This window comes from Sorex araneus, chromosome X, assembly GCF_027595985.1.
Source record: "Sorex araneus isolate mSorAra2 chromosome X, mSorAra2.pri, whole genome shotgun sequence".
In the NCBI taxonomy this organism is placed as follows: domain Eukaryota; kingdom Metazoa; phylum Chordata; class Mammalia; order Eulipotyphla; family Soricidae; genus Sorex; species Sorex araneus.
In genome coordinates this window covers 166918740-166925520 of record NC_073313.1, presented here as the reverse complement: position 1 = coordinate 166925520, position 6781 = coordinate 166918740, and positions in this window count along the sequence as shown.

Below are 6781 nucleotides of genomic sequence, written 5' to 3'. Positions count from 1 at the left end.
CAAACATGCATACACACATACACATGCACACACATACAAGCACACATGCACACACATACATGCACACACATGCACACACGCACACACAAAATGCACACACATACATGTACACACATACACATGCGCACAAACATGCATACACACATACACATGCACACACACGCAAGCACACATGCACACATGCATGCACACACATGCACACACGCACAAACAAAATGCACACACATACAGATGCGCGCAAACATGCATACACACATATACGTGCACATACACATGCACACATGCACACATACACACACACATGCACACACACAAGCACACATGCACACACAGCTTCCAGCCACCCCCTCCCCTGGTCGGAGTCACGCAGGGCAGCGTCCTGGGGACCCAGGCCCCCTGAGAGCCACAGTGGCAGGGGCACCCCAGCCCCCAAAACGTACCCGTGATGGGGAGGCGGGGCTGGGGGCTGGGCAGGGCTGTGGATGGCGGGGTGGGGGGGGCACCCCACGCCCTTGGGCTGGACGCTCCCAGAACCCCTCCGTGCAGCCCGACACGCTCTCAGCAGACATCAAAGCCGGGGTCGGGTGCGGACGCGCTCGGGGGCGGCCACGCTGTCGCCCACAGGCCTTCAAGTGGTTGCAGCCCGGCTCCCTGGGACAGTGAGGTGTGCTTGGGCCTGCCCCGGGCCTGCTGCACACGCCCCCAAGCCCAGGGCCGGCTCAGACGCTGCTCCGGGCCGTCCTTCCCTGGGGAGGGACCGCCTGGCCCGGGAGGGGGCGGAGGGGAGGCCCCCCAGGCCAGAGAACGTCTCTCCCCGCTGCTAACAGGGCCGAGGGCAGGGCCCCAGGAGGGCAGAGCCAGGGCTGCTTCTTTGTCTTCATTGGGGGCCACACCCAGCAGTGCCCCGGGGACCCTGCGGGAGGCCGGGGATGGAGCCCGTGCCCAGCAGTGCCCTCCCCGCTGTGCCATCACCCCGCGGGCACGCAGCCTGGCAGGTCAGGGTTGCGGCAAGTGCCACTGGGGACAGGGAAGTCCCCGAGACAGACGGGGACAGACACGGAAACTGAGGCAGTGCTCCCGAGTTGTCAAGCTTTGATTCATGGGTTTATGGGGGGGTGACCCCGCCCTGCGCCCAGGGGTCAGCCCGGCGGGGCCAGAGGCTGGGTCGGCCACGTAAGCACCTGAACTCTCGTGCAGCGGCTGCGGCCTGGAGAAGGCGGGGAGGGTGGGAGGCCGGCCGGCCCTCCGCTGATGCAGACCTTGGCCCTTACCTGGCAGGGGGCACACCCAGCTGGATTGTCTCCTAGACGGTTTGGGGTTTGGGCCTTGGGGGTCCCACCCGGCGATGCTCAGGGCTGACTCCCGGCTCTGCATTCAGGAATCACTCCTGGCGGTGCTCAGGGGACCCTAGGGGATGCCGGGGATCGAACCCGGGTCAGATGCATGCCAGGCAAACACCCTCCCCGCTGTGCTATCACTCCATATACTCATACACGGGTGCACTCATATATACGTACACATACATACATACACTCATACATACATGCACTCTTATATACATACACTCATACATACATGCACTCTTACATACATACACTCAAACATACATACACTCATACATACATGCACTCTTACATGCATACACTTATACATACATGCACTCTTACATACACTCATACATACACTCATCCATACATGCACTCTTACATGCATACACTCATACATACATGCACTCTTACATACGCTCAAACATACACTCATACATACATGCACTCTTACATGCATACACTCAAACATGCATGCACTCTTACACACATACACTCAAACATACACCCATACTTCCATGCACTCTTACATGCATACACTCAAACATACATACACTCATACATACATGCACTCCTACATACATACACTCATTCATACATGCACTCGTACATGCATACACTCATACATACATGCACTCTTACACACATACATACACTCTTACATACATGCACTCTTACATACATGCACTCATCCACGCGAAGCATTCTCTCGAGTGCTCTTACCATCATTATTATTTTGTTGGGAGGGGAGGGTCACACCCGTTGGTGCTCAGGGTTTACTCCTGGCTCTGTGCTCTGGACCACCTGCAGGGACCCTCTGGGGACCCTGTGGGACCTGGGGGTCCAACCACAGCCGCGCAGGGCGAGTGCCTGGCCTGGGCTCCCTCTGCAGTGCTCAGGGTTCCAGATAATGACACTGTCCACGCTGGGGCCCGGGAGACCCTGACCAGGCTGAGTTCACGCGGTGCACACGTAAGATCAGGGCTCTGTCCCGGCCCCCGGGGGCCCGATGGGGAGGGGCGCCCGCGCCGGAGCGCTGGCCTGGCACGCAGCCGACCCGGGCTTGATCCCCGGCACCCCTTAGGGCCCCCCGAGAACCGCCAGGAGTGATCCCTGAGGGTCTCTGAGGCTTGTGGACGGGCAGTGGGCAGCGCCCGGCCGACCTTGCCTGTGAGGAGGGAACACGCAGGCGGGCCAGGACGTGGGCACGGAGACGCCAGACGCTGGCAGTGGCCACAGTTCCCGAGGGGGCGGGCAAGGATGCGGGGACGGAGATGGGGGGGGTGCAGGCAGCCCGGGCGGAGAGACGGGGCCGGCTGCGGTGGCATGGGGCGGGGGGGGGGCACCCACAGCTCGCTCTCGGCTCCCGCTGTGGTGCCCGGGCTGGGCTCCGGAGGCGGCTGGGGCGCGGGGCCTGGGAGGACAGGAAAGAGATTCTTGGCAGGGCCACGCGGGGCCGGGGGCCAGCTCAGCAAAAGAGGAAGCGTCTCGGCGGGCGTGGAGGAAGGATCCGGCCTCGGAGAAAACAAAACCAGAAGAAAAAAAAAAAAAGAAAAGAAAGGGAGGAAAAAAAAACCAAAAAACGTTTGCTAAGGGCCGGGGGCAGGGCGGAGGGGGAAGTTGGGAAGAAGAGGAACTGCTTCCCGGGAGGATGGGGAGGGTTCACTGCATTTTTCCGCTGATTCGGCTCAGAGCAGCAGCCGACCCAGCCCCTGCAGGGGGGGGGCGGGGGGCATCCAAGCCCCCCACCCACAGGATGCTTCAGCGCCTGCTGCTCTACACACCGGCCAGGGGCCAGGCCGGGCTGCACCCGAGTCCCCACACAGCCGGGAGCCTGCCTGTCGCGTGCCTCTGGCGGTGACAAACGGGGTCACTTCCTGCCCTTCCTGTCCCCCCCAAACCGGCTTCCGCCGCCTGCGGGAGCGAGTGCGTGCCCCCGGGCATCACCTGGGCCCAGAGGAGTGGTGGCACGCTTGGTTTCCTGCAGGGGGGGGATGCTGGGGTTCCCCCGGGGCCAGCACCGTGCCCTCCCTCCGTGAGTCACTCTGCAGTCACTCCCGCGCACGCACGAGAGGGCGAGTCCACAACATGACAGGCCTGGGGGTGACTCCTGCTTCAAGGGAGCCGGGGTACCTGCGGGGCCCGCTGACCCCGGATCACCCCGGCTCATCCGGCCGGGCTCAGAGCCAGCTTCGTACCACAAGGCCTTTGATCCGCCCCAGGCCCAGATGCCACCTCCAAAAGCAGTTTCCAGACGCATGGGGCGGGGGAGGGGGAAAAGCAAAGCCAAACTGAGGCCTGGGCTCAGCGGGGCCGTGCTCCTGGAACCCCGATTCGAGAACAGGTCAACCGGCGTTAGAATGACACCATGGGGACTCCGGGTGTGCAGGGACAGGGCATTGGGACAGGGAGCAGGTCTCAGAGCACATGGCCTCGGCCCGGAAGAGGCCCCTGAGTCCCTCTTCCTAACAGGAATATTATAGGGGCTGGAGCCATAGCACAGCAGGTAGGACATTTGCCTTGCACGTGGTCAACCCCGAGTTCGATTCCTCCGCCCCTCTCGGAGAGCCCGGCAAGCTACCGAGAGGATCCCGCCCGCACAGCAGAGCCTGGCAAGCTCCCCGTGGTGTCTTCGAGATGCCAAACACAGTCACAACAAGTCTCACCGTGGAGACATGACTGGCGCCCGCCCGAGCAAACCGATGAGCAATGGGACATTATGTCCCTTGAAAATTTTTTTTTTTTACTTTTTTGGGTCCCACCCGGTGATGCTCAGGGGTTACTCCTGGCTCTGCACTCAGGAATCACTCCTGGCGGTGCTCAGGGGACCCTATGGGATGCTGGGAATCGAACCCGGGTCGGTCACATGCAAGGCAAACGCCCTACCTGCTGTGCTATTGCTCCAGCCCCTGTCCCTTGAAAATATTAGGGTTTTTTTTTTAATGACTTTGGGGGGCAGAGAGTTAGCACAGGGGTAGGCACGTGCCTTCTATGCGGCCAAACTGGGTTCGGTCTCCAGCATCCTAAAGGGTCCCCCGAGCACTGCCAGGAGTGACCCCTGAGCATGGCCGGGTGTGGCCCCCAAACAAAACAAAGGAAAAAGAATTTCGGGGTATTTTTTGGTGGTGGTGGTTTGTTTTTTGGCTCATTTTGCATAGGGGGGGTTCCCTGCCGTGTCCTCTCCAGTGGCCTCTGAGAAGGCTGGAGGCAGGACGGCAGGGAAGCTGCAGGCCCTGCAGGCCGCCGGCCCCGGGTTCGATCCCGGGCCCCCCCCCTGGGCTCCCCGAGACCCACTAGGAGTGAATCGGGGCCCCGCCCGGCGACATCCCCAGACACACAAACACACGAACACAGAGGGGGTCAAGCAGGGCGGAGACGGAGGCAGGGGGGACCCCAGGGTCAGCCGCCGGCACCGGCTGTATACCCCGAGTTGGCAAGACTCCAGCACTCGGGGCGGCACCGGGCCGGGAGCTCTGGACTCCGCCCAGGTCAGGGCCAGGGCCCGAGGGGGACAGGCAAGGGGGAGGCAGGGAGGGGGGATGGGGCAGTGCCCATCTGGGCAGGTGGACAGCTCCTGCTGGGGCAATGGAGGACACTGTGTTCCTGCCTTGGGGGTGCGGGGCTTGGGAATCTGTCCTTGGAGGATACTTTTTAGCGAAGGTTCTGGATACACTTTCCCTGGGTGCCGGGGGCTTGGGAATCTGTCCTTGGAGGATACTTTGTAGCGAAGGTTCTGGATACACTTTCCCGGGGGCGGGGAGGGGGGGCAGCGGCAGGGTCCCGGGAACAATGCCCACTTCTCTCCCTCCGCGTGGGAACCCCGGGGCCCCGCCTGGCCTTCCCGGCGCTGTGCCCCGCCTCCTGCCCCCCCCCCAGTGATCTCTGGGGGCTGGAGCAGAGCCAGGGTTCGAGTCCCAGCCCCGCCGGCCGATGGGGACCCCGGGAGGAGGCCTGAGCACAGAGCCCGGAGCCAGCCCTGAGCCCTGCGGGGTTCGGGCACCCGAAGCAAGATGGAGCAACAAGGAAAGCAACTTTTCCTCCCGCCCGGGCTGCCGGGAGTAGGGAGGGGGGCTGGGGGCATCTCGGGGGCCCGCAGGGAGCCAGCCAGGCTAGGGGCTGCTTCTGAGCCCGTCCTCTGGCTCCCCAGGCCCCCCCCGCCCGGCCCTCCCGGTGACAGGGGCAGCCGTCAGCCCGGGCGTCCTGTCACCCAGAGCACAGCCACTGACTCAGCATCTGGCCCCGGGCCTTAGGGCTGACCTCAGCTGACGTCACAGAAAAATGTCACTCACCTCAGGAATTCCGTCCCCGAGGGCTGTGTGTGTATGGGGGGGCGGGGAGGGGGAGATTCTCTAAGTGACCCCTTGGGAGTTTTTCTCTGGCCCTCCCGCCCGTGCACCAGTGTCCTGGCCTGACGGGGTCAGTGGGAGGACGCGCGAGGAGGGGACCCCCGCGGTGTCACAGGCCCGGGGTGGACAGTGGTTTCAGCCCCTCCAAACTTGCCCTCTCCCCCCTCCCCTCCCTTGTGGCCTTCTCAGGGGGGAGAGTGGGAGCAACCGCTCTGGTCACATGCACACACACACACACACACACACACACACACACACACACACACACACACACACATCACTTGATCACTGGCAGGGCCAAGACGACCCAGTTCCGTCCCTGACCCTCCCGTTATTAATCTGTGACCAAGACAGGTCAGAGAGACAGGGCATCGGGGAGGGCGTTGGCCTAGCACGCTGCCGACCCGGGTTTGATCCCCGGCATCCCCTAGGGTCCCCCCGAGCACCGCCAGGAGTGATCCCTGAGTGCAGAGCCGGGAGTCAGCCCTGAGCATCGCTGGGTGGGACTCCCCCCAAAGACAGAAACCAAAAACTTTGGTCAACGAGAGAACGATTCATTTTCATTCTATACCGTCTCCCCCTCTTGTGGGGGGAAGCGGGCAGGGGCAGGGGTTACGGGAGGGACCCTGGGGACACTGGTGCTGGGGAATGTGCCCTGGTGGAGGGACGGGTGCTGGAACCCTGTAGGACTCACACCTGACCATGAAAGGCTCTGTCAGGGTCTGTCTCATGGTGATTTAATAATAATTTTTTGGGGGCCACACCCAGTGATGCTCAGGGCTGGCACTGCTCAGGGGACCCTAGGGGATGCCGGGGATCGAACCCTGGTCGGCCATGTGCCAGGCCGACGCCCTCCCCGCTGTGCTATGGCTCCAGCCCCTCAATAATAAAATCTTAGCAGGTGGGCACTGTATGGTTCAGGGGTGCAGGGGTAATTGCTCGGCTGCAGTGGGGGGGGTGAGCAGGAGGAGCTGGAGACACAGTGGGGAGGGCATCAGCCTTGCACGCGCGGCCTACCCGGATTCGATCCCTGGCATCCCCTAGGGTTCCCCGAGCACTGCCAGGAGTGATTTCTGAGTGCCGAGCCGGGAGTCAGCCCTGAGCATCGCC